The sequence below is a fragment of the Perognathus longimembris genome, chromosome 1 (assembly GCF_023159225.1).
Source record: "Perognathus longimembris pacificus isolate PPM17 chromosome 1, ASM2315922v1, whole genome shotgun sequence".
NCBI lineage: Eukaryota > Metazoa > Chordata > Mammalia > Rodentia > Heteromyidae > Perognathus > Perognathus longimembris.
Genome location: NC_063161.1, coordinates 129,185,527 through 129,211,857, shown reverse-complemented (window position 1 = coordinate 129,211,857; position 26,331 = coordinate 129,185,527). Strand labels below are relative to the sequence as shown.

Sequence of the window (26,331 nt, the reverse complement as noted above, 5' to 3'; positions counted from 1 at the left end):
ATTGCTCCCCAAGTTCTCTTGCAGAGTTAACCCCATGGGAGCTAGAAAAACCTGAAGTTCACAGGTTTCTACTTTTTAGAGGCTAAGCCAGCTCTTGTTCTCCAGTCTCTTCACAGAGGATCATGACCATGACCATGACTCAGAGAGGGTGGGTAGGGAATACAGGGTTACACAGCCAGAGCAAAGACCAGAGAAGTGGAGGTGGGATATGTGGGGGGGGGGGGGTAGAGGTAGAAATTCTCTTCCTTCCCGGTCCCCAGCTCCCAAGAGGTATGTCTGGAATGCTGAAGGGAGCTGAGCCAGAGGGAGTGTCCCCTTACCAGACCCCTGAGGGAAGGTAGGAAGAAAGGGTAATAAGCCTTGGAGAAGAATGTGGCTGCAGAGTTCCATTCCAGTCACCCTGGCCCTACCTTGCATATCCCCACCTCACCCATGTCCCATGCCCAATATCCCTTTCTCTCCAATCCTGTTATTGGTCCTCATTAGTCAGCCCAGAGGGTGATGGGAAACCTTCTTGTGCTGGGATTAATGGAGGGTTGAGCCTAGATTCCACTTCCAGCTTGGCTTCACTCAAGCCTTGTGATCTTGGAGGATTCATATTCTTTCCTTGAACCTCAGTTTCCTTCTCTGTGACTTGGATGTTGGTGAGAGGAAATACCAGAAGTGGTGATAAGGATTTAACACAAAGACCAGTGTATGATAAAACTCAATAAATGTCACCTTATGGTTTCATTCAGAACTACAGATGGGTGGGGAAGGAAGTAGGGGTCAAGGAGGGGTATTGATGGCTTTTTCTTTCATGCTTGAGGCTTGAACTCAAGGCCTACATGCTTTCCCTGCGGTGTTGTTGTTTTGTTTGTTATCCTCTAGGCTAGCAGATTACCCATTTGAGCCATAGCTCACTTCTGGCTTTGGGTGGTTATTGGAGATAAGAGTCTCTGAGAGTTTCCTGTCTAGGGTGGCTTTGAACCACAATCTTCAGATGGCAGCCTCCTAAGTAGCTAGGATTGTAGGTGTGAACCACCAGTGCCTGGGAGATGGCAAATTTTTTTTTTTTTGCCAGTTCTGAGCACTGTTCCTGGCTTCTTTTTGCTCAATGCTAGCACTCTACCACTTGAGCCCCAGCCGTTTTCTATATATGCATGTATATGAGGCCATATTCCCAGCCCCGAGATGGCTATTTTTTAAAGGTCATTGAATTCAACATCCTCTTCCTCCTCAGGTTCCTTCCATGATTCTGAATTTCTTGAGAGAGGAGGGACGAAGAGGGGAGCAGCAGTTTTCTGTGTCTTGACCTTAGAAGGCTTTTGTGAGGGATAGAAGGGAGATAAGACAGGGGGAGGGAGGGTGGGCACATGCCTATAGGTAAAGGGCAAAGGGGTACATAGCTAAAGGAATATGTTGGATATTTCCTAGGAGACCATGGAAGAAAGAGAAGGCCAGGCCAGGCTCGGAGTGAGGAACCAAAATCAAGTCACACAATGGTGACAAGAGGGCAAGGAAGGAGTCAGCTTTCCTCCCTCCCCTGCAAGCAAGCCTTCCAATGGCAGTTCTGGTTGTTAGCAAGGTTTAGGAGAACTCTTTACCTCCTACTGGAAGAGAAAGTATCCGTGTAACCCACTTTCCTGGGCAGATGTGGAGAACAATCTGCATGGGGAGCGGGGAGCCACTTCCCGTGGCCAACCAAGGGTTCCAGGAGAACAGGAACAGGGAAACTGCTTTTGCTGAGGACACTGTTCACTTGGGCAAATGTTCAAAGGGTAACAAAAGCAGGGACAAGCTTGGCATCTCTGTCACCATGGTGCCTCTAGCTCCTCTGCTCTGAGCTGGTCTCTGTGACAGTCACCACAGATTCCAGGAATGGGAAAACAGGATTGAACAAGAACAATGGGGAACAAGAGCAAAAGCCAGACCCCCCTGCCCCCCCTCGCCCACAGGCACCAAAAGATTTCTCACTGTGGCCAGACTAAGTGGAGATACACCTTCCAGTACAGCTCGGATTGGGTCTGCTGAATTATACATACCTCTTGTCCTGTCCCAATTTGCTCTCTATTTAAACCTGAAGCTCAGGTCAGGTGAGATGAAATGCTTCCTCTTCTGCAGCACTTTCTCTGAACTTTCCTTGCTCTCGCTCTTGCGCTCTCGCTCTCTCTGCCAGTCCTGGGGCTTGAACTCAGGGCCTGAGCACTGTCCCTGGCTTCTTTTTGCTCAAGGCTAGCACTCTACCACTTGAGCCACAGCACCACTTGTGGCTTTTTCTGTTTATGTGGTGCTGAGGAATAGAACCCAGAGCTTCATGTACATGAGGCAAGCACTCTACCACTAAGCCACATTCCCAGCCCACCACCACTCTTCTCTTTAATTGGCATATTGGAGGAAGTGGCTAAACTGACATGTTGGAAACCCCCCACAGTTCAGGATTCTGATTATATCATCTTTGTCCTTTCTGCATTAAGCCTCCTCCTCTGCCCTTTGAAGGACCTCATATTTCCTTCCTTCCTTCCTTCCTTCCTTCCTTCCTTCCTTCCTTCCTTCCTTCCTTCCTTCCTTCCTTCCTTCCTTTCTCTTTCTTTCTTTCTTTCTTTCTTTCTTTCTTTCTTTCTTTCTTTCTTTCTTCTTTCTCTCTCTCTCTCTCTCTTTCTCTCTCTCCCTCCCTCCCTCCCTTCTTTCTCTCTCTCCTCTCTTTTTCTGCAACACTTGTTTCTAAACATGGACTTTTGCTTGCTAGGCAAGCACTCTCTCCCCTTGAGCCAAACCCCAGACTATTTTTGCTTTACTTTTTTTTGTTGTTGTTGGTGTGGGGCTTGAACTCTGGGCCTGAGCACTGTTCCTGAGCTCTTCAGCTCAAGGCTAGTGCTCTACCACTTGAGCCACAGTCTCACTTCCACTTTACTTGTCTTTTAGATAGGGTTTTGCTTATTTGTCTGGGCATAGCCCTGGACCTTAATCTGTCTATCTATGTCTTCTGGGATCACAAGTACACAATGTTAATTCTAGCTTGGAGACCAAGCTGATGTTGAACCTTGATCCTACTGATCTTTACATTTGAAGTAGGTGGGAATGCAGGCAAGCACCCCTGTGCCTGGCCATCTTTCCTTAAAGTTCTAGCTTGTTCCAATTGAAATCAGCCTTTCTGAAACCTGAGCTTGGTCTGGTATATTCCTGCCTGTGTGTATGTGTGCACACATGCACATATTCTTTTCTTTGTGCTTTTGGTGGGCCTTTGCCTCCGTAAGTAGGGTATATCTGTTGATCTGAGCCTCTGGCTTACCATTTGACTTTCTTCATCTCTGGCACTGTCTTGAGTCTGTGCCTAAGTGAACATCTTGTATATTGGGCCAGGTTTCTATATGTACCCTGGAACCCATCTCTCAGTATCATTGGAGCACAATTCTATCTGTCCATAGTGTATAACTACAGATCCCTGCTGGTGACTCCTGCCAGCCAATCCCCATGGGTATGCTTCCTCTTTAATCTCTGCTGGCTAACTCCCCTTGATTTTGTTTTTCTGAAAAGCTGGGTGGGGCACCTCTAAGTCTCTAAGCACCTCTAAACATGGGTGGAGTAGACTTGGGTGGAGTGAGAAGGGGAGAAAATGGCCTACCCACTTAGTGCAGAGATCCTAGATGCTAGAGACAGCTTCTAGAGGGCCAGGAAGTCCTGGCCTGAGCAAAGCCTGCATCTCCCCACTGGGAGGAGGGAGCCTGTGTTCCTAGAATGGCACTACTGAGCTGTGGGCCAGGTAAAGGCTGAGAGGGTGAAGGAAGATGACACAGGTATGTTTGTACTCCCAGGGAGGCTGAGAAAGGGCTTGACTGTAAATACCTGGCCTGCAGAGTGCAGAGGAGTAGATGTGTCTGCCCAACTGGTAGGCGGGTCTTCCTCTGGAACTCTGGGAAGGTCTCCACACCTGGGGCTTTAGCCTTTGGTGACAGGTTTGAGTTTAGAGAGAGGGAGGGAGGGAGCGGGAACAAAATGTCTGTGTCTGGCATGGTACCTTGACTGTGGAGGGTACCAAGAGGGAACACCTCTTCTTTGTGTAAATGAGAAACTGAGGCTAGCAGGCTCACAGAGCATAGTAGCAGACCCTAAACTAGAGCCTCATTGTTTGAATTTCCTTCCCAAACAGCACTTCATGACATCTCAGGGAGCAGGGCTCTGGATCCAAATGGCTTGGGTTCCAAGCCAGCCCTTAGCAGCTACACAACCCCGGACAAGCAGGAAGCTCTCAGGTTGCGGGACTCCACTCTTGCCTTGTTATATGCCCAAGGATGTTAAAGCTCCATGAACTGCACCGCCTGAATCCTGTTGCCTTTCTGGCTGCTCATTAGCTTTGGCAAGTGGGAGGCATAGCTAGGAAATCACAGAGAAAGGGTGGAGTATTTCAGCCTTTTCCAGGGTTCCAGCTTCTACTGCATCCGAACCACTACCCTTCTTGCCTCTTCTGATAGAAGGGACAATGGCTGCAGCTCCTTGTCCTCAATGAAGTCTTCTGGGGCTACTAACTGTTTCTGTTGGATCCCTGGCTGATGTTCCTCTCTGAGCTTTGGCTTCTTTGTAAAATGGGGGAGGGGGTACTTACCCCCTTAGGTTTCATAAAGTGAGGATTACATGAGTTAACATGGGTATGAGAATAATGTCAGATTGAGGAGTGAGTACTAGAGGAGAGGTGGTAATGACAGTGATGGTGAAAGTGGTGGTAAGGGTGGTAATGTCAATGGTGGTAAGGGTGATAGTGGGTGGTGATGGTGGTGATATGCCCCCTTGAGAGTGTCTTGTGTATTGTGGTGAGGAACAGTGTGGCCCAGGCTTGGCACTGACATACCAGATTCCCCAGGCTTTCTGTCTCTTCTAGCACCAGGAACTAAGCGCTTTAGGGCTTCTGACATCCTGAGAGTCCACCCTCAGTGCCTTCAACTGTAGTGAGATCAGCTTTCCATGGGAAGACTGGGGTCTGGGGAGATGAAAGCCAGAGCCCCTGTCTCATCTTCACTCTGCTCCAGAGAACTCAGGCTCCTGACAAATGGACAGCTGGGCATACTATCACTGTAGGGCTCCAAGAAAGTGGCAGGGCAATAAATTAGGGGATTAGAGGGTTGTCTGAATAGAATTAGGGAGGGAGGAAGCCCCAAAGAGGTTGAGGACATAAGCAAAATCTCCCAATCTGTATTTCATTTCTTATCGTACTGGAGCCCGAACTCAAAGCCATGTATCAGCAAGGACTCTGCCACTGAGCAATCCCTCTAATCTATATTTCTCAGTCTTGTTTTACCACCGACGATCAGGAAGTCCTTCTTCAGGTCTTACCACTATCCCACTTCAGCTCCTCAAGAATGAGGAAAAAAACAGGATGCTTCTGGAGCCTTTTGCTAGCTGTTTCTGATACACTGAGAGTTCCAGGAGCTTTGGTAGGGTAAGGATCTAGGTCTCTTCTCATTCTCCCACACTGAAACACAGGAAAACTAAGGGGGTACTAAAGGGGGAGTCACAGGGGACAAATGATGCTTGCAGTAGGAGACTAACTCAACCTCTCCAGGGGCTCCCTATGCAGTGAGCTATGTGGTGTCAAGGAGGGATGGATACATAGACACTGTTGAAAATGCAATATACAACTGTGGGTAGGGATGGGGACAGGGGACTGGAGAGAGTGAGGGGACAGGAGAGAGTGAGGGAAGGGGTGACTTTGTCCAAAGAGAAATGTAGGGCTGGGAATATGGCCTAGTGGCAAAGTGCTCGCCTCGTATACATGAAGCCCTGGGTTCGATTCCTCAGCACCACATATATGGAAAAAGCCAGAAGGGGCACTGTGGCTCGAGTGGTAGAGTGTTAGCCTTGAGCAAAAAGAAGCCAGGGACAATGCTCAGACCCTGAGTTCAAGTCCCAGGACTGGCGAAAAACAAAAACAAAACAAAACAAAGAGAAATGTACTCTTTACCTGACTTATGAAATGGTAGCTTCTCTGTACAACACCTTAACAAAATTATATATATTTTAGCCCATGTATACTTTTTTTTTTTTTTTTTTTTTTTGGCCAGTCCTGGGCCTTGGACTCAGGGCCTGAGCACTGTCCCTGGCTTCCTTTTGCTCAAGGCTAGCACTCTGCCACTTGAGCCACAGCGCCACTTCTGGCCATTTTCTGTATATGTGGTGCTGGGGAATCGAACCCAGGGCCTCATGTATACAAGGCAAGCTCTCTTGCCACTAGGCCATATCCCCAGCCCTACTTTTTGTTTTTTTAAATAAAAGCTTCTCTGGGCTGGGAGTGTGGCTTAGTGGTAGAGTGCTTGCCTAGCATGCGTGAAGCCCTGGGTTCCGTTCCTCAGCACCACATAAACAGCAAGTGGTGCTGTGGCTCAAGTGGCAGAGTGCTAGCTTTGAGCAAAAGAAGCTCAAGGAGAGTGCCCAGGTCCCTGAGTTCAAGCACCAGGACTGGCAAAAAAAAAAAAAAAGCTTCTCTGACCAGCAGCCATGGGCACTTGTCACTGTTTTTCACTCTACTCAGAGTTAAGGAGGCCTGGGCAGGAGAGGTGGGGGGAGGGAGGGAAGACTTACTCTGGGAGTCCTGATAATCATCTTCATGGTCCATTACTCATCTCCATGGAGATGCCCCCCCCCCCTTCAGCTGAGAAGGCCCCTGGAATGCCAAGCTACCACCCCCATTCTCTGCCTATCTACTCAGGTCATTGCCTGGGCTTGGCTGCAAAGTGGCTTAGGGAAGGGAGGAAGTGGCCTGGCCCCAGAGGGAGGCAGGCTGTAGCTCTTTCTAAGAGAGGGAACCTTTAGCTGGGGCATGCTCAGTTCCATGTCAGAGGTGGAGAGGAGAGTGACCCTTGGCTTGTAGATAAGGCCATTGCTTTATTGGATTAAGCATTTACAACTTGAGCCAGCTTCAGCCCTTGGAGCCATGCTTGCCTGGATGCATGAGAGGACATGTCTGTTGTAACAAATGATGTGAAGTGTGCACATGTTCAGATCTACTCACTAAACATCTACTCATGCTCATGTCACACCCAACTCATCTGTTTGTATGTACACACTTGCCCTGACATCAACTTTTACTTGTTCACACTTGCAGATGCTCAGACACACTTAGGTACACTTACACACACACTCTTTTGTATGAGCCACACCATGGCTTCTACATAGATGCACCATGTCCTCGTGTTCACTCCAACATACACTTATTCACATGCCTACTTGCAGGGTCTGGAAGCCACTCATTTTTGCCCTAAGTCTGACAGGCTAGAAATATTTGGGGGAGGCATTGGGGGACAGAAGAGTCAAGTCACAGGGGTCAAGAGGTGGGTTGAGAAATATTTTGGATATTGAAGTCATAACTCAGATTTTCAGGACAAGTGGTTAAGAGGCAGAGGGTTTTGTGCTTTAGTTTTTAGTTTAGTTTTATTTGGAGATGGGGTCTCCCTATGTAAACCAGGCTGGCCTCAAACTCATAATCCTCCTGCCTCAGCATCCTGAGTGCTGGGATGACAGGTGTGTGTGCTACCACACCTGGCTCGGGAGGGTTCAAGACTGACTGGAGTCCCAGTGCCTGGGTGGGCTACATGGTATTTGTCAGTAAATTCTTTGCTGGGTAAGCAAATAGCAGGATTGCCTACATCTCTCCACATCTAACCAGTAGCTCTGTCTGTCATACAGAAGGTTAGACTTAGACTTGAAGGCTACCAAAGGGAAGGCCCATTTACCCTCTGAAGTCAGCAGCCCACATCTTTGCTGCCATTCTACAGAACAGGAAGCTGAGTCTCAAAGGTGATTTGCACAAAGCTACCGGGTAAGGCAGTGGCTAGGCCAGGCCTGGGTCCCCAAGCTCAGGGACATCTTCTAAACCTTGGGACAATGACTACAGAGAGAAACCTCAACTAGCCCAGCTGTCTGGGTATGAATAGAAAATGACAATTCTAGGCTATCTCAGGCATTCAGGGCAGGAACCAGGAAGTGGGATCCTTTGAAGTTTGTGGGATGTGGAGATCTGCAAATTCAGTTTTGTGTGTGTGTGTGTGTGTGTGTGTGTGTGTGTGTGTGTGTGCGTGTGTGTGTATAACAGTAACAGTACTGGGGCTTGAACTCAGAGTATGGGTGCTGTTCCTTCGTTTTTTGTTTTGTTCAAGGCTGGTGGTCTACCATTTGAGTTACAGCTCCATTTCCAGCTTTCTGGTGGTTAATTGGAATGAGTCTGATAACTTTTCTACTTGGGATGGCTTTGAATCATGAAAACAGATTTAAAAAATGCCATATGATACTGGAAAGATGGGTGAGGCCAGCTTCAGGTGAGACCTAGGTGAGGGAGGTAAGAAAGCCTCCTGCTAGTCCTGCTTAGTGATCCCTATGGGCCCATCTGTCACATAAAAGATGGCACACTGGAGAGAAACCTTGTGGATGTAAGCAAGGTGGGAAAGCCTTTACCCAATCCAGTTACCTTCAGGCACATGAAAGAATGAAAGAACTCACTCTGGAGAGAAAGCCTACAGATGTAAGCAATGTAGGAAGGCCTTCGCTTGTCCAGTACCCTTCAAACAGAGGAAAGAACTCAAACTGGAGAGAAACCTATGGACATAAACCATTTGGGAAAGCCTGCAGCCATTCCAATCCCTTTCAAGGACATGAAATTACTCATGCTGGAGCATGCTGGAGATTCTCTGTGGGTATAAATGTGGGAAAATCTTAATTTCTTCCAGTTGCCATTCATTCATTCACTCACTCGCTTATTTTTTATTTTTATTTTTTGTTTTTTTTTTTGTTTTTTTTTTTTTTTTGGCCAGTCCTGGGCCTTGGACTCAGGGCCTGAGCACTGTCCCTGGCTTCTTCCAGCTCAAGGCTAGCACTCTGCCACTTGAGCCACAGCGCCACTTCTGGCCGTTTTCTATGTATGTGGTGCTGGGGAATCGAACCTAGGGCCTCGTGTATCCGAGGCAGGCACTCTTGCCACTAGGCTATATCCCCAGCCCTTATTTTTTATTTTTTATTTTTTTGGCCAGTCCTGGGGCTTGGACTCAGGGCCTGAGCACTGTCCCTGGCTTATTCTTGCTCAAGGCTAGCACTCTGCTACTTGAGCCACAGCGCCACTTCTGCCCGTTTTCTGTATATGTGGTGCTGGTGAATTGAACCCAGGGCCTCATGTATACAAGGCAAGCACTCTTGCCACTAGGCCATATCCTCAGCCCTCACTCGCTTATTTTTGCCAGTCCTAGGGTTTGGACTGGGCACTGTTCCTGAGCTTCTTTTTTGCTTATGCTCTACCACTAGAGGCACAATGCCACTTCCAGCTTTTTCTGAGTGCTTTATTGGAGATAAGAGCCTCAATGACCTTCCTGCCTGATGTGGCTTCAAATTGCAATCCTCAGATCTCAGCCTCCTGAGTAGCTAATATTACAGGCATGAGCCTCCAGCACCTGGCCTTTCTTTCTTTTTTTTTTTTTCCTTATTTTAATTTTTTGTTGGTCTTGGGGCTTGAACTCAGGACTTTGGTGCTGTCCCCGAGCCCTTTAGCTTAAGGCTAGCACTCTACTATTTAGAGCTACAGCCCTATTTCCAGTTTTCTGGCTGTTGATTAGAGATAAGAACCTCAAGGACTTTCCTACCTGGCCTGGCTTTGAACCGTGATCCTCAGATCTCAGCCTCCTGAGTCCCTAGGATTATGGGCATGAGCCACTAGCACCCTGATCAGTTACACTTTAAGTAGTGAAAGAACTCATACTGGATAGAAATCCTATATATGGCAACCATGAATTAGCCTTTAATCATCCAACTTCTTTTTCCAACATGAAATAAGTCACACTGAAATGTAACAGGAAATACATGATGTGAAAAGACCTAAATATTGAAGGTATTTCTTGCACTCCTGAGAATGATCATTAAATAGAGCTTTCTTAGTGAAAAGCATGTGTTAAGCTGGGCACTGGTGGCTCATGCCTGTAACCTAGCCACTCAGGAGGCTGAAATCTAAGGATCATGGTTCAAAGCCATTCAGGATAGGAAAATCCATGAGACTCTTCTCTTCAGTAAATACATAAAATAAAAAAAGCCCTAAGTGGAGCTGTGACTCAAGTGGCAGCACTAGCCTTGAACACAAAGATACTCAGGACAGTATCCAGGCTCTGAGTTAAAGCCCTAAAACCAGCAAAACAAACAAACAAAAAACCCAACAACTAAAAATCCCGTGGGTTGTGCCTTGTTGTTAGCCAAGTTCAGCCTCCTCTCATATATAGAGATATGAGAAATAAGAGAGATAGAGATGGTGTGGGAGAAACATTGATTAGGAAGGATGTGCAAAAGTATTCATTTTGCCTACAAATGAGGACATATAAATAATCAAAACCTGTCACCAGGTGCTGGTGGCTCACACCTGTAATCCTAGCTACTCAGGAGGCTGAGATCATTATGGTTGAAAGCCAGCCCAGGCAGGAAAGTCTGTGAGACTCTTATCTCCAATTAACCACCAGAACACTGGAAGTGGAGCTGTGGTTTATGAAGTAGAGCACTAGCCTTGAGCAAAACATCTCAGGGACAGTGCCCAGTTCCTAAATTCAAGCCCTATGACTGAGAAAACAAAACAAAACAAAACAAAAAAACCCTGTCACTCTAAGAGGTATGTTTTTTTTAATTAATTGAACATAAATTTTTTACAAGGTGTTGTGCAAAGAGGGTGCAGTTACATAAGTTACATAGTAGGGCAGTGTGTACATTTCTTGTGATATCTTACAACCTGTTTTTCCATCCCTTGTCTAGGTCAGGTAGACACATATGCAATATACAATGTATCAAGCACATATACAGTGTTCACAGACTTGGTCTCTACTGTCTCTCCGTCTCCCTTTGTTAACAGTCATATATCAGGGAGATCATGCCCCTTTGTTTTCTGTGTTCTAGGCTTGTCTCACTCAACATTATTTGTTCGAGTTCTGACCATTTCCCTGCGAATAACAATATTTCACCATTCCTAATCGCTATGTAGTATTCCATTGTGTATAAGTACCATATTTTTTGGATCCATTCATCTGTGGAGGGGCATCTGGGTTGTTTCCATATTTTGGCTATTGTGAATTGTGCCGCGATAAACATGGAAGTACAAATGTCTTTTTGATATCTTGGGTTTTGCTGTTTAGGATAGATGCCTAGGAGTGGTATGGCTGGGTCATAGGGTAGGTCTATACTGAGTCTAAGAGGTATGTTGTTACACACCTTTATTCCAGTACTTTGGCAGCAAGTAAAGGGAAGTAGAACGCAAGTTTGAGACACTTGTAGGGTATGTTTTTGGATGTGCCAGTCCTGGGGCTTGAACTCAGGTTCTTTTTTTTTGAGGCTAATGCTCTACACTTGAGCTACAGCCCAACTTCTGGCACTAGTTAACTGGAGTTAAGAGTCTCATGGATTTTCCTGCCTGGGCTGGCTTCAAACCTCAATGTTCAGATCTCAGCCTCCTGAGTAGCTAGGATTACAAGCATGAGCCACCAGTGCCTGGCTGAGACACACATTTTTTTTTTATACCAAGTTCAAGGCAAATATTTGCTACATAGGGAAATCCTATCCTAAAACCTGTCACTGAGGGCTGGGAATATGGCCTAGTGGCAAGAGTGCTTGCCTCATATACATGAAGCCCTGGGTTCAATTCCTCAGCACCACATATATAGAAAAGACCAGAAGTGACACTGTGGCTCAAGTGGCAGAGTGCTACTTATGAGCAAAAAGAAGCCAGGGACAGTGCTCAGGCCCTGGAGACTGGCAAAACCAAACCAAAACAAACCAAAACAAAAAACACAAAAAACCTGTCACTGAAAATTATGAGAAGTGTGTGTGTGTGTGTGTGTGTGTGTGTGTGTGTGTGTGTGTGTGGTGTTTCTATGTGGTGCTGAGGCTTGAACTCAGGGCCTTGTGTTGTTTAAGCTAGGATTGCTTGCTTGGCTGGTGTGCCACACCTCTAGCCTGACTTTCTGTTGATTATTTGGGAGATGGGAGTCTTGTAGACTTTTTTGCTGTACCTGGTCTCAAACTTTGATCCTTTGGATCTCAGAGCCTCCTGAGTAGCTAGAATTACAGGCACGAGTCATTGTCACCTGACCAACATGGCTGCACATTTTTAACAGTGTCAGGTAAAGTGAAATACCATATCTAAGTGAATGATGTAAACCTAAGTTTTGTGAGGAAGTTGGTGCAAATTTGTGCAGAGTGCTCCTGAAAATACAGGAGACCAAAGGAAATGTAGTGAAGATTATAAATATTCAGTTTATTATTGCTAAAGTACTATGAAATAAGGCCAGGCATGATGATTCACAATTGCTATGCCACCTACTTGGGAGTCAGAAATTGGAAGTCATCTCAGAAGATGAAGATGATGATTCAAAGCCACCCCAGGCACAAAGTTAATGAAACCCTATCTCAGCCTGTATGTTAGGCATCGTGGGATGGTCTTACAATCCAAAAGTTCATGAAAGGCATCAGAGGAGTGTTGCAGTCTGAGAAAAGTCATGGGCAAAAAGGGAGTTCCTATCCAAAAGCTTACTAAAAAAAAAAAAAAAAAGATCTGGGCTTGGTGCCAGTGGCTCATGCCTGCAATCCTAACCACTTGGGAGGTTGAGACCTGAATATCAGAGTTTGAAGCTATCTTAGGCAGGAAAGTCCAAGAGACTCCTACCAAAGCCAGAAGTGGAGCTGTGGCTCAAGTAGTTGAGAACTGTTCTTTGAGCAAAAAAAGCTCAGGGACAGCACCCAGACCCTGAGTTCAAGCCCCAGGAGCAGCAATAAGAAAGAAAGAAAGAAAGGAAGGAAGGAAGAAGAAAGAAAGAAAGAAAGAAAGAAAGAAAGAAAGAAAGAAAGAAAGAAAGAAAAGAAAGAGAGGAAGGAAAGAAAAGAAAAGATGAAATAAGAAAGGCTGCGGAAGTGGTTCAGTGTACAGAAACTTCCTAACAAGTTTGAGACCCTGAATTTGAAACCGATAGTGACAGAAAAAGAAAAAAAAATAATTCTATATTATGAATTTCTGGTTTTTCTCTTTTAAATAATGGTAAGTTTAGTGGTGCTTGCCTAAGATCTGAACTGCATGGAATGTTGAGGTAGGTGTATAGCTTGAGCCTCACTTGGAGACTAGTGAGACCATGTTATAAACTGCAACAGCCTAATTTTTAAAAAGCCAGGGAGCAGTGGCTCACGCTATTCAGGAGGCTGAGAACTGAGGATCATGATTCAAAGTTGCCTAGGTAGGAAAGTCCATGAGACTCTTATGCCCAATTAACCACCAAAGTGGTTAGTGGAAGTGGAGCTGTGGCACCAGTTGTAGAGCATTAGCCTTGAGCAAAAAACTCAAGGACAGCATCCAGAACCTGAGTTTAGGCCCCAGGATTGTAAGTAAAATAAATAAAATAAAAGCAAATAAATAATAAAAGTAGATTAAAGTGACCTAATCCTGTAAATTTTGCTAAGACAGTTGTGTTTGTGGAGTGTCTTTTTAACTCAAATCAGTTAATAAGGTATTTCTACTTTGTTAAAATGGATTTATAATTTTCCAGTTGTATTGTTTATGCAGATTTTGAATAATTGTGATTAAAGTACCGAGGAAAATAACTTTGTGTTGGGGTGCTGGTGGGTCATGCCTGTAATTTTATTACTTTAGGAGGCTGACATCTAAGGATTGAGGTTTAGAGACAGCCCTGGCAGACAAATCTAAGAGACTCTTATCTCTAAAGAATGAGCAAAAAGCTAAAAGTGGAGGTGTGGCTCAAGTGTTAGCCAGCCATGAGGGAAAAAGCCAAGCTCATTGGAAGCCCTGAGTCAAACTTAGGACCAGTGTACATTCTCTCTCTCTCTCTCAAAAGCTTATCAATAATATTTTCCACACACAGACACACAAATTCTCAAAAGCTTGTTAATAGTATTTTCCTTCTGGTCTTTTTTTTTTTTTTTCAGTGCTAAGGAGTGAACTCAGGGCTTTGTGCTTGCTATGTAAGTGCTCTTTCACTAAACTATAACCTCATCTCCTCTTATTGGCCTCTCATAGAAGACTCTTCACACTTAATTGTACTTTCTGGCTTTTGGTTGTTTTTGTTGATGGTCATGGGGCTTGAACTCAGGGCCTGGGCAGTGTCCTTGAGCTTTATTGCTCAAAGCTAGTGCTCTACCACTTTGAGCCACAGTGCCACTTCAAATTTTCTGATGGTAATTGGAGATAAGAGTCTCATGGACTTTTCTTCCCAGGATAGCTTTGAACTGCAATCTTCATATCTCAGTCTCTCGAGTAGCTAGGATTGCAGGCATGAACAACCAGTGCCTGGCTTCATTTTGCTTTTTAATGTGTCTATTCTTACATATCCTTTACATCTTAACCATTTTTCACTTCAAAAGATATATGAAGGCTGGGAAAATGGCTTAGTGGTAGAGTGCTTTCTTAGCATGCACAAAGCCCTGGGTTCGATTCCTCAGTACCACATAAATAGAAAAAAGCCAGAAATGACGCTGTGACTCAAGTGGTAGAGCACTAGCCTTGAGTCAAAAAGCTCAGAGACCGTGCCCAGATCCTAAGTTCAAGCCTCTTGATGGACAGGAAAAAAAAGATATATGTAAATGTCCCTTGGCAATACTAGATTATATCTTATTAATAAATTTGCTAAGGTTTTCTATCAATAATCACGATTATATGTATCCAAATAAAGGTGTTTTTTTCCTCATGTAAACAAAACCAAACCTTTATGTTAAGTGAAGAATTCAAGCACAAAAGGCCACAAGCTATGTATACAAACTGCCCAGAATAGCATAATCTATTGCTCTGATACTAGTGATATAAAATCTTTAGTCTGATGGTGACTTCCATTGACAAGTCTGTCCCCACAGAGTTCCATGGAGACAGGAACATAGGCCTGGTTACAAAAGCCAGCCTTAGTATGCCATAAGGGGCTCAATACATATTCCTGGGATGAATGAATGAGATTATTCAGTTTCCCCTTCTAAAGCCCATTTCCTTTGTCTGAGCTTGCTTTTGCTCATTGGCTAGTGCTCTACCTCCTGAGCCACATTTCCAACCCATTTTTTTATTTAAAATTTTTTTGAGGGGCTTGGAATGTGGCTTAGTGGTAGAATGCTTGCCTAGCATACATAAAGCCCTAAGTTTGATGCCTCAGTATCACATAAACAGAAAAATCCAGAAGTGGTGCTGTGGCTCAGGTGGTAGAGTGCTAGCCTTGAGTAAAAGAAGCTCAGGGGCAGTGCCCAGACCCTGAGTTTAAGTCCCAGGACTGGCAAAAAAAATTGAGGCTGTATTTCACTGTGGAGCCCAGGCTGGTCTTGAACTTGGGATTCTCTTGCTTCTGTCTCCTGCATGTTAGATCACAAGACTTCCAAGCTTGACTCATATTTTCCTTTCTGTCACTTCCCAAGAGCTAGTTAAAAGAAAGCTTTAGAAGGCTCAGAAACTTCTAATAGAGTCAAAAGTTAGAAGGGTGTGACAGTTCTCTTCTCCACCAAGACACAGCCAGGGGAGGTTGGCAGATCTCAAATGGTGACAGATAAGGTTCCAGTAGGGGAGGCAGCGATGACGTTGAGATTCCATGCCTGGATCCCTCAATGGGCCTCAGCACAGCAGAATGGGCCCCCAGCCAGCCCCACCTTGGCTGTGCCTGTGACTAGAAATCTTATCAGATATATGGCTGATCCAGAGTCTTCAGTCATGGGACCTGTGGCCTAGGAAGCAGTTCCTATGTTGTTACTGCTCCAGGATCATGGGTGCGTGGATATCTCTAATGTATCTCTAGCGTGGACCTCATCACCACCCACATTTCCTGTCACCCTGGACCACCATGATGGTCATCACTTATCTCCATGTCTGTCATCACCTTTAGCATCATCCATGCATCACATCCATTTCCCCCTTCATCCCTGTATTATCATGTGACTCAGTTCCCATCACTATGCTGCCTTTTCTGGCATCACTCACATCCTTGCCCAGTCTCATGCCCAGGTGGTTGCTATTTGAACCAATTCTGTCACTCATCAACTACCTCCACCCAGATCCTGCTGTTTGCTAGTTCCATTCTTATTCCGCCTGTCACCTGGGCTGTCCTCATCACCTGAGTCATCTTTGTTGCCACAGCCTCATTCTGGTCATACTTCATCATTCATTCCTCAACATGGTCCCCCAGATCTTACTACCTGTCCCCGTTTTCTCCTCCCCCCCCTTCTATCAACCTCCTTCATTTTCCCAGCACTGCCACCTTTTTGTCTCCAGCTCTTCATCTAGGTTCCTAAGTGGGATAACACATGCCCACCTCTTAGCCATTGTCTTTCTGGCCTCTGGACTACCTGGTTTGCCATGTTCCTCACCCTTGCCCTCTGCCCTGGCCAGCAGAGCTTTATTTTAACCTCAGGGTGGATGGATCTAGGCCCTTGTTCTAGGGTATTCTCTGGTAGATGACCACCAGGAAGCCCTGAATCTTCTCTGCCAGCACCTATGACACCTGGCCGTTACCTCTGTCCAGCTTTGCTCTAAAATTCCACTTTATTGTACTGACTGTGATTTCCTTCTGTAGAACTTTCCAATGTCCTTTGCTTTTGACCTATCCACCTGTGAGAGCTGCACCCCAATTACCTTTTTATTGGGGCTGAAAAAAATGCTGTTGGGCAGGGTGCCGGTGCCACACACTGCTAATCCTAGCTACTCAGGAGACTGAGATCTGAGAATTGTGGTTTGAAGCCAGACTAGGCAGAAAAGTCTGTGAAACTCTTTTTTTTTTTTGCCAGTCCTGGGACTTGAACTCAGGTCCTGAACACTGTATCTGAGCCTCTTGGTATTCAAGGCTAGAGCTCTACCATTTGAGCCACAGTGCCACTTCTAGCTTTTTTTTCTGACTAGTTCATTGGTGATGAGAGTCTCATGGACTTTCCTGCCCAGTCTGGCTTTGAACTGTGATCCTCAGATCTCAGCCTCCTGAGTAGCTAGCATTATAGACATGAGCTTCCCCCACCACCTGGCAATGAGACTCTTATCTCCAGTAAACTTCTTAAAAAAAAAAAAAGAAAAAAAGAGCTAGAGGGCTGGGGATATGGCCTAGTGGCAAGATTGCTTGCCTCATATACATGAAGTCCTGGGTTCGATTCCCCAGCACCACATATATAGAAAATGGCCAGAAGTGGCGCTGTGGCTCAAGTGGTAGAGTGCCAGCCTTGAGCAAAAAGAAGCCAGGGACAGTGCTCAGGCCCTGAGTCCAAGGCCCAGAACTTGCACACAAACACACACAAAATTCTGTTGAGCAAATAAATTCCATTTATTGAGCTCTTTACATGTGCTGGGCACAGTGTTAATACTTGCACCTATATATTGTCTTAATTTCTGAGCATTTCAAATATTCTTTAGCTGACTTGGCACAAATAACTCTGACAAAGTTCAAGCACAGAAGCATATTTTCAGTTACTCATCAGAAAGTGAGGACGCGCAGAGAAAGCCAGTTACTCACCAAACAAGGAAATCACTTTCTTGTAATTAGGGCAAAGAAAGTCACAGCTTGTGACATTTGGTTTCATCCATCTGTTTTTTGTTTTGTTTTGGGTTTTTTTGTTTGTTTGTTTGTTTTTGCCAGTCCTGGGCCTTGGACTCAGGGCCTGAGCACTGTCCCTGGCTTCTTTTTGCTCAAGGCTAGCACTCTGCCACTTGAGCCACAGCGCCACTTCTGGCCATTTTCTGTATATGTGGTGCTGGGGAATTGAACCCAGGGCTTCATGTATAGGAGGCAAGCACTCTTGCCACTAGGCCATATCTCCAGCCTCATCCATCTGTTTTTAAAGGCAGAATGGAGAAGGTGGGGCTAAGAGGATGGGGCAAAGGACACCTAAAGAAGATCCTTTCAGATCTCTGGAAAGCAAAACTAAGATCTTCACCTCATATTCTGTCTGATGGGTATGAGATAACAATTTATATGAATTATTAAAATCAGCTTTGCTAGCTGGGTGATGGTGGCTCATGCCTGTACACTTGGTTATCAGGAGGCTGAGATTTTATGAGTGAGGTTCAAAGCCAGTCTAAACAAATAAATCCAAAATACCCTTTTTTTTTTTTTTCTTTTTGGTCACTGGCTTGGGCACTCTCCTTGAGCTTTTTCACTCAAGGCTAGCACCACTTCCAGTTTTCTGGTGGTTAATTGGAGACAATGAGTCTCATGGACTTTCCTTCCCAGGCTGGCTTTGAACCGCAATCCTCAGATCTCAGCCTTCCGAGTAGCTAGGATTGCAGGTGTGAGCCACCGAAGAAACTCTTTATCTCCAATTAACCAGCAAAGAGCTGGAAGTGGAGCTATATATAGCTCAAATGGTAGCATACCAGCCTTGGATAGGAAAAGTCAAGCAAGAAAGACCCTGAGTTCATGCCCCACTACCAGCACACTCAAAAGAATTCAGCTTACCTTTCTTGTCTGTCTGCCTGCCTGCCTGCCTGCCTACCTTCCTTCCTTCCCTCTCTCTATATTTCTCTTTCTTTTTTGTGCCAGCCTTGGGGCTTGAGATCAGGGACTAGGTACTTCTGGCTTTTTGGTGGTTAATTGGAGATAAGAGACTTTCCTGCATGGACTGGTTTCAAACCTAGATCTTCAGATCTCAGCCTCCTGAGCAGCTGAGACATGAGCTACTGGCGCCTGGTTCCTCTCTTGGTTTTAAGATAGCTAGTACTAGGTCTCGTTTATTTCATTTCTAAGGATTCATCCTTGGGAAAAGAATTGGAAATGTACTTACTGCAATCTGCTGTTGCTTTACTGCAAGATTTTGAACATTGATACATTAAAATATTATTGTATATTATGAAGGAATGAGTAAAACATAAAAATGCAAAGTTGGAAGCATGAAGTATCTAGGGACAAAGAACAGATAGAGTGAAGTATGATTTGTCTCTTAGTTACTAAAATAATGGGTCTGGAAAGCTGATAATTATTCTAGTCATCCCATTAAGGGTAAAGGGCCCTATATAGACAAGCTTATACAGAATTATTTTCAATTATGACAACAAAGTACTTAGATTAATGGATGAGAAGGAGTGAAAGCATTAAATAGGTCTTTATGCTATTCCTGAGTGTGAGCAATTCATTTTCTTCTTGAACTTTTCAGATTTTCTTTGATGGGTATTATTACATTTATAATAAAAACTATACATTTACAAAAGAGAGGCAAAACTAGTGCTTTATGTGAAGGTGTCAGTGTTTTATAATCCCCTATTACTTTTGATTCACTAGATTGTAAATTCTATGAGCCCAGTATCTGTCTGTTTCCCATGACCAGATCTGGTGGATGTCAAATGGAAGGATGATGGGCAAAATTCCATAGAATCCATTCAATGTTTGTTTTTTTGAAAAATGTTTCTGGGATTGAACACAGGGCAAGCTTTCTGCCACTTATTCCAAGTCCCTAACCTTTTTGCTTTTAGTTTGTTTTTTAGATGGGTCTCAGTTTTGCTAGGGGCTGATTTCAAACTGAGATCTTCCTCTCACCACCTCCTAAACCATTGGGATTAGAGATGTGTACCACCATATCTGGTGTGTGTGTGTGTGAGTGTGTGTGTGTGTGTGTATGAGTTTGTTTTGTAGGTCAAGACATCTCACCACCAAAAAAAAGAGGATGAGATACACACACACACACACACACACACACACACACACACACACACACACACCTTGATGGCACACTTAAGAAGCGGAATGAATTTGAGAGAATTGTATTTCCTATGTGCGAGAGTGAGGCCTGATTATACACTAAGCCTGCTCCTCATCTGTTTTCATGTCTGACAGGGACACACCACTTCAGCCAGGAGCCTAGGAGTTACCCCCAGCTTCTCCAGCACCCCACAATCAGCCCAATCTCTTTTTCCTCCTCTGATGCAACTCTCTTTGCTCCAGGCCCCATATCTCTCATCTTTGTTACTACAGTTGCCTACTAACCACTTCCTCTGCTCATTTTGCTTACCCTAAACCTGTGCCTTCTAAACCAAGCTCTGGAAGTTTCTAGTACATTTCCTCTCTTTACAGGCATTCAAAGTTTTTTCATCATTCTCAGGGGCAAATGATGATTCAGCCCAGGATGACCATTCTTCAGACTACCTCTGGGCCTATTTGTTTTGGGGAAGGAGGTATGATGGTGTAGGGGGGTGGGCTAGAGACCATCTTTTCATCCATTCACCCATCACCCCTTTGCTTGGCTTCCCCTTCACCTCTGCTGTTAGAGTAGATGTCCTTTCTTCCACGAAGGCCTTCCTGATATTCTCAGACCCCAAGCTTGATTCAGATCTCTCTTCTCAACTCCCACAGGCCTGTATACTTCTCTCTAGGTACTGTGTGTGAGCTGTGTGCTTACCAGCTCCACTGTGCATACCTTAAAGCCCTCCGGGACAGAGACAGACTTGTCCCCAGTGCACATCCAGTGCTATGCACTAGGCACGGTTTCCACAGCTGGTGAGGGAGGAATGAGGAAAGAACAAAGGAACTACTCTTGGGGTGTTTCTTAGGGATAGGGATGTAGCTCGGTGGTAGAATATTTGCTCAGCATGCATAAAACACTAGGTTCCAATCCCCAGTATATGAAAGAAAAAAGTTAATAATTCTTTAGATGTTTACATGAGAGTAATCAGAAAAAAATATTCTATGAGTCCATAGATTCTCCAAAGATTAAATTTTTTTTTGTGTGTGTATGCCAGTACTGGGGTTTGGATTCAAGGCCTAGGTGCTGTCCCTGAGCTTTTTTGCTCAAGACTAGCACTCTACCACTTGGGCAACAGGTCCACTTCTGTCTTTTTGCTGGCTAATTGAAGCTAGGAGTCTTATGAACTTTTCTCTCTGGGCTGGCTTTGAACTGAGATGTTTAGATCTCAGCCTCCTGAGTAGGTAGGATTACAGGTGTGGATTACAGGTGTGCCTGGTGAGAAGATTAAAAAAAATTATTACAATTTAAGAAACAGTGTGGGATCTGGGTATGATGCCCTCCATCTGAAATTCTTGGCACTCAGGAGGCTGAGGCAGGAAGACCCAGAGTTTAAGGCCTTCATATAAACTATGTAAAAAATGAACTTGTGGGCAGAAATAGGAGGGGTAAACTGGGAGAAAGCAAAAGAAAGGATGGCATTGTCCAAGAGGAACTGTACTTATTGCCTGACTTATGGAATTGTAACCCCTCTGTACAACACCTTAATAGTAATGGGATTATAATTTTTAAAAAGAAACACACAAACACACACAAACCCCCAAAAACTCAGTGTGTATTTGATAGGTGGAAATGTGGGGGTGAATGTGTGGTTAGAGGTGGGGCAGTGGGAGTGGCCACCCCATCTGTGTATTTTATCACTGATGTCATTTAGAATTGCTGATGACATATAGAAACAGACCGACGGTGGGTCAGGTTTTTGTTTTTTGTCTTGGTGCTAGGGATCAAACCCAGGGTTTTGCACATTAGTCTGATTGTTTTTTAGTCCCCCCCCTCCCCCCCCCCCCGCTAATTCTGACCCATTCCTGCGCCCCTTCCCTGCTCCCAGATTTAGTTTGCCATTGGGTGAGCTGTTCTGCTTTCTTCCTCTCAACACTAAATTTGCCACCATCTCTGGAAACTCTGTGGGCAAGCATGTCCTCTCCCAGAGCTGGGCCACCTCTCTGTGACTCTTCTGGCATCTTAGCTCTTCAGGAGAATCTTCTGAGTCTCCTGGCTGGCAGCCATCTTTGGGGAAGAGGCCTTCCCATGCTGGGATGGACACTCTGCATAGGGTTCTTCTGGGATCTAGTCCTGTCCCTGAGGTTCAGGCTGGCTTTCAGAGCCTTACTGTACTCACTATAAAACCAGGGTGAGGGCTAGGAATGTGGCTTAGGGGTAGAGTGCTTGCCAAGCATACATGAAGCCTGGGATTTGATTCCTCAACACTGCATAAACAGAAAAAGTCAGAAGTGATGCTGTGGCTCAGTGGTAGAGTGCTAGCCTTGAGCAAAAAGATGCTCAGGGACAGTGCTCAGGCCCTGAGTCCAAGCCTTAGGACTGGCAAAAAACAAAAACAAACAAACTCTTTCCCCCCAAAAATAATACCAACCAGGGTGAGCCAGGCCTCAGGACTCCTTCCCAACCCTTGCCAAGATGGGGAAGGAAGGGATGTCAGCCATGGAAGGGATGCTGCCCCTTCATGCTCCCTCTTCTTGCTTTTCTCTCTGACCTGATCAAAACATTCTTCTGAGAAGAATGGCTGAAGTGGGTATGTTGAACTGCAGGACAGAAGGCGAGTCTGGACAGGTGGACATAGAGTCTGGGCTCCAAGGTGGTGTGTGTGTGTGTGTGTGTGTGTGTGTGTGTGTGTGTGTGTGTGTAAGCATGCATGCCTGCATGCATATGTTGGAGAGGGAGGGGACAGTGGCTCCCAGGCAAAGGTCAAGGGTGGGAGACTGGCTCCAGCAGGCTGGCTGTCCTTAATTGGTGACGGCCTCCAGGAACTTCCCAGGCAGACACCAGACTAGGCTAGGTTGTGGCTATGCTATGGTGCTGGGGAGGGGCTAGAGGGCCGAGAAACAGTTCCTTGGTGAAGTCATTTCTAGAGTGGAAGCCAAGGTCTCTTTGTGGAAAGGAAAGGCGTTGTCATAAAAGCATGAGGGATTCACTTTGGCTGACAGGATGGGCAGGTGATGGTGGATCAGGGAGAGATAGGTCTCCATATTTGGGCTGCTTCTGAAGAAGAAGGAAACTACACCCTCCTGCTTATAAGAGAGAGGGCTGTCTTGTTAGAAGGCAGGGAAGATGGCAGGCAGGCCTTGGGGAAGGGGTAGCCTCAGTCAGGGTGTTGGGAAGCCACAGCTGAGGAGGAAACCCTGGGACATTTGAACCTTGGGCCATTGGTTCCTTTATGAAGTGAGAAGAATCTCCTTGGTGTTTGCTGACCAAAGCGGGGAGAAAAAGTGTCCCCAGACTTGGTCACTAGACTCCGAGTCTTCCTTACATATTCCTTCTGAAGACTTGGGGAGCTGAGAGAAAAAAACGCACTCTGAGGGCTGGGGATATGGCCTAGTGACAAGAGCGCTTGCCTCGTATACTTGAAGCCCTGGGTTCGATTCCCCAGCACCACATATACAGAAAATGGCCAGAAGTGGCGCAGTGACTCAAGTGGCAGAGTGCTAGCCTTGAGCAAAAAGAAGTCAGGGACAGTGCTCAGGCCCTGAGTCCAAGGCCCAGGACTGGCAAAAAAGAAAAAGAAAAAGAAAAAGAAAAAACGCACTCTGAGCTCAGTGAGGTGGAGAGAGGAACGAAGGATGTGCCTGGGGAAAGAGTGATGTTTCTGGGTACCTGTAGCCTGGATCAGACTGCAGGAACCAGAGGATATGGTGACCCCGCCTTCCCAACTGCATATTCACCAGGGCTCCCTACTTTCTTAATCCTGTCTCTGCTCCACAGTTCCTCTTCAGGGCTCTCCAGCCCTTTAATTCTCTCTCTCTCTCTCTCTCTCTCTCTCTCTCTCTCTCTCTCTCTCTCTCTCTCTATATATATATATATATATATATATATATATATATATATATATATATATATATATACTGGTCCTAGGGCTTGAACTCAGGGCTTCCTATTGTCCATCAGCTTTTTCACTTCAAGACTGGTGCTACTACTTGAACCACAGCTCCACTTCTAGCTTTTTCTAGTTAATTGGAGATGAGTGTCTCACAGATTTTTCTGTCTGGGCTGGTTTGAACTGCAATCCTCAGGTCTCAGCCTTCTGAGTAGCTAGGATTACAGCCACTAGTGCCTGTCTGATTTTTCTAATGTTAACCCATCCTTGCAAATTCTTTTTTTGTATGTGTGTGTGCCGGTCCTTGGGCTTAAACTCAGGGCCTAGGCAGTATCCATGAGATTTGTTGTTGTTAAAGGGTAGTACTCTATCATTAGAGACACAGCTCCACCTCTAGCTTCTTTGGTAGTTAGTTAGAGATAAGAGGCTCATGGACTTTTTTGCTTGGGCTCACTTTGAACCACAATCCTCAAATCTCAGCCTCCTGAGTAGCTAGGATTACAGGTGTGAGCCACCACCACCTGACTCCTTGCAATTTTTTTTTTAAACTTTGGGGATTGTGTAATGAGCAAGATTGTTGGACCTTATGATCTTCCTTCTCCTTCCCTCCAAAGAAATACAGGCAGGAAAATAGTCTCAGAAGCGTAGCTTGTAGGGCAATAAAGGAGAGATGCCCATATGGGAATCAGGGGGAAACCTGCAGTGCCTCACATCCTGTCCATGGGAAGCAGAAAGCAGGAAACATGGATTCTGAGCTCAAAGAGCAAGTTGGCAATCACCAAAGAGAGCTGTGTGGGCAACTCAGGCATAAGCAGTGTATGCTGGAGACACTCCAACAGGCCCACAGGAGCCAGAGTAAATCTTCACAAGCTTGCAGAAAGCTTCATACACACACAGCCGTCATTAGAAAATTAAATGATATAAACATATGATTAACTTAATTATTTCAAAAGCAAAGGTAATATATAATCACTTCCTAATTATAGCTGTATTTACTATTATCACTGCTTTTCCAAGTATTAACATCTATTGTGTATTTAAAGTGGAGAAACCATTTAAGGAGGTGCTGCTATTATCTCCTCCAAGCTCCTTTTTTCTTTTGTCAGTGATAAGGCTTGAACTCAGGGCCTGGGTGCTGTCCCTGAACTTTTCCACTCAAGGCTAGTACTCAACCACTTTGAGCCACAGCACTACTTCAGGTTTTCTTATAGTTAACTGGAGATGATCTCACAGACTTACCTGCCCTGGCTGGCTTTGAACTGTGTACCTCAGATCTCAGCCTTCTGAGCAGCTAGGATTACAGGTGTGATTGCATTTCAGAGCAGAGCTGGCAGCTTGGGGTTTGGATTGAGAAGAGGAGAGAAGTCTAGCCTGGGTCCATTAGAGCACAGTGATAGACAGCCTAGCTGCAGGTGTGTGTGTGTGTGTGTGTGTGTGTGTGTGTGTGTGTGTGTGTGTGTGTGTGTTGCTAAGAATTGAATTCAGGGCCTGATGCATTCTGGACATAAGCCATATTAATGAGTTACACTCCAGCCCATCAGATATATATTTTAAAGGCATAGAGGAGCTGAGTCCTGGCTGAGAGTGAGAGTAGGAGGCACTAAGGGTGGAGATGGTTGGAAGCTGGTGGCAAAGGTGGGTCTCACCTGGGTGTTGGTCTCCTGAGGCCATTGCTGTGAGCTTGAGTTTCCCATTGAGCTGGCTCAACAGGTCACAGGAGGTGATGAGTGACTCACCTCTTTACCCTTCAATGCTCTTGTTCAGGAAGGGGACAGGGGTACACAGAATGCAGCTCCTGTGGGTTCTTCTGTATGGGCACACATGCTTTGTTACACACCTGGGACTGAGATGCATGACTAGTCTGACTGCACAGGAAGTCCTCGCTGGGAAGGATGCCTGTGACAAGGCAGAGGTGGTGTGAGTGAGCACATAGTACTTCCAGGAGCACATGAACAGGGGTGGAAGTGCCACATGAAAGAGGGGTGTACCTTCAGAGCCCAGTGAGAAAGGAGGAAGAAGACTGGCTGGTGATGGGAGTGGGGGTGGACCTTGACAGCTCATTTTCCCCAAGAAGGGCTAGTTCCGCTGGCAGAGCCTGGTGCTCTAAGTCTGGGATGATGGTGGCTGCTTCCCTATGCTTCTTTTTTTTTTTTTTTTTTTTGGCCAGTCCTGGGGCTTGGACTCAGGGCCTGAGCACTGCCCCTGGCTTCTTTTTGCTCAAGGCTAGCACTCTGCCACTTGAGCCACAGCGCCACTTCTGGCCATTTTCTGTATATGTGGTGCTGGGGAATCGAACCCAGGGCCTCATGTATATGAGGCAGGCACTCTTGCCACTAGGCCATATCCCCAGCCCCCTGTGCTTCTTTATTTCTTAAGTTCCCTAGCTGCAGGACAGGGTGGCTACTCCTTCGGAACCCTGAGAGAGCATGCGCAGTCTGTAGGACACACAGGCAGGCCTGGAGGATTAAGTGGCCATCCAGAGAGATTTCTCTTAACTCCCTTGGCAGACAGGAAATCTGTAAGGCCCCCAGTGCTGTGGGATCTTCAGAGATGGGAGGAGAGCCTGTCATCCCTAGGTCCCCCCTGCCCCTGGCTAGTGTGGGCTGTGCGTGCTGGCATGTGCTATGTACACACACCATGGCTGGCTGTGTTGGCTCTTGCCCCAGCGCCTAAGGCCTGGTGCTGCCTTGCACTTTTCTCTGTGATCTGAGAGATAATACAGAGAGTGGGGCAAAGAGTCTGGGCCCAGAGCCAGAAGTGTGGACTACTCAAGCTTTCACTCAGTGACTGTTATGAGATTTCTTTTCCACTGAAAGATGGAGCAAGACAAAAGC

The 26,331-nt window shown here is 45.7% G+C and overlaps 1 protein-coding gene across 2 annotated transcripts in view; it reads left to right on the top strand.

The window, feature by feature from the left end:
• Aqp3 (aquaporin 3 (Gill blood group)) overlaps positions 1-25,621 on the top strand; it is a 32,857-nt gene extending 7,236 nt beyond the window's left edge. The window contains exon 7 of one of the 2 annotated variants that reach the window (XR_007213403.1): positions 24,910-25,621. The gene's annotated coding sequence lies outside the window, so the exon portion shown is untranslated. Of the gene's footprint in view, positions 1-7,999; positions 8,034-24,909 lie in introns of those variants that run through there. The other variant, XR_007213406.1, reaches the window with a different exon arrangement.
• The last annotated feature ends 710 nt before the right edge of the window (positions 25,622-26,331 follow it).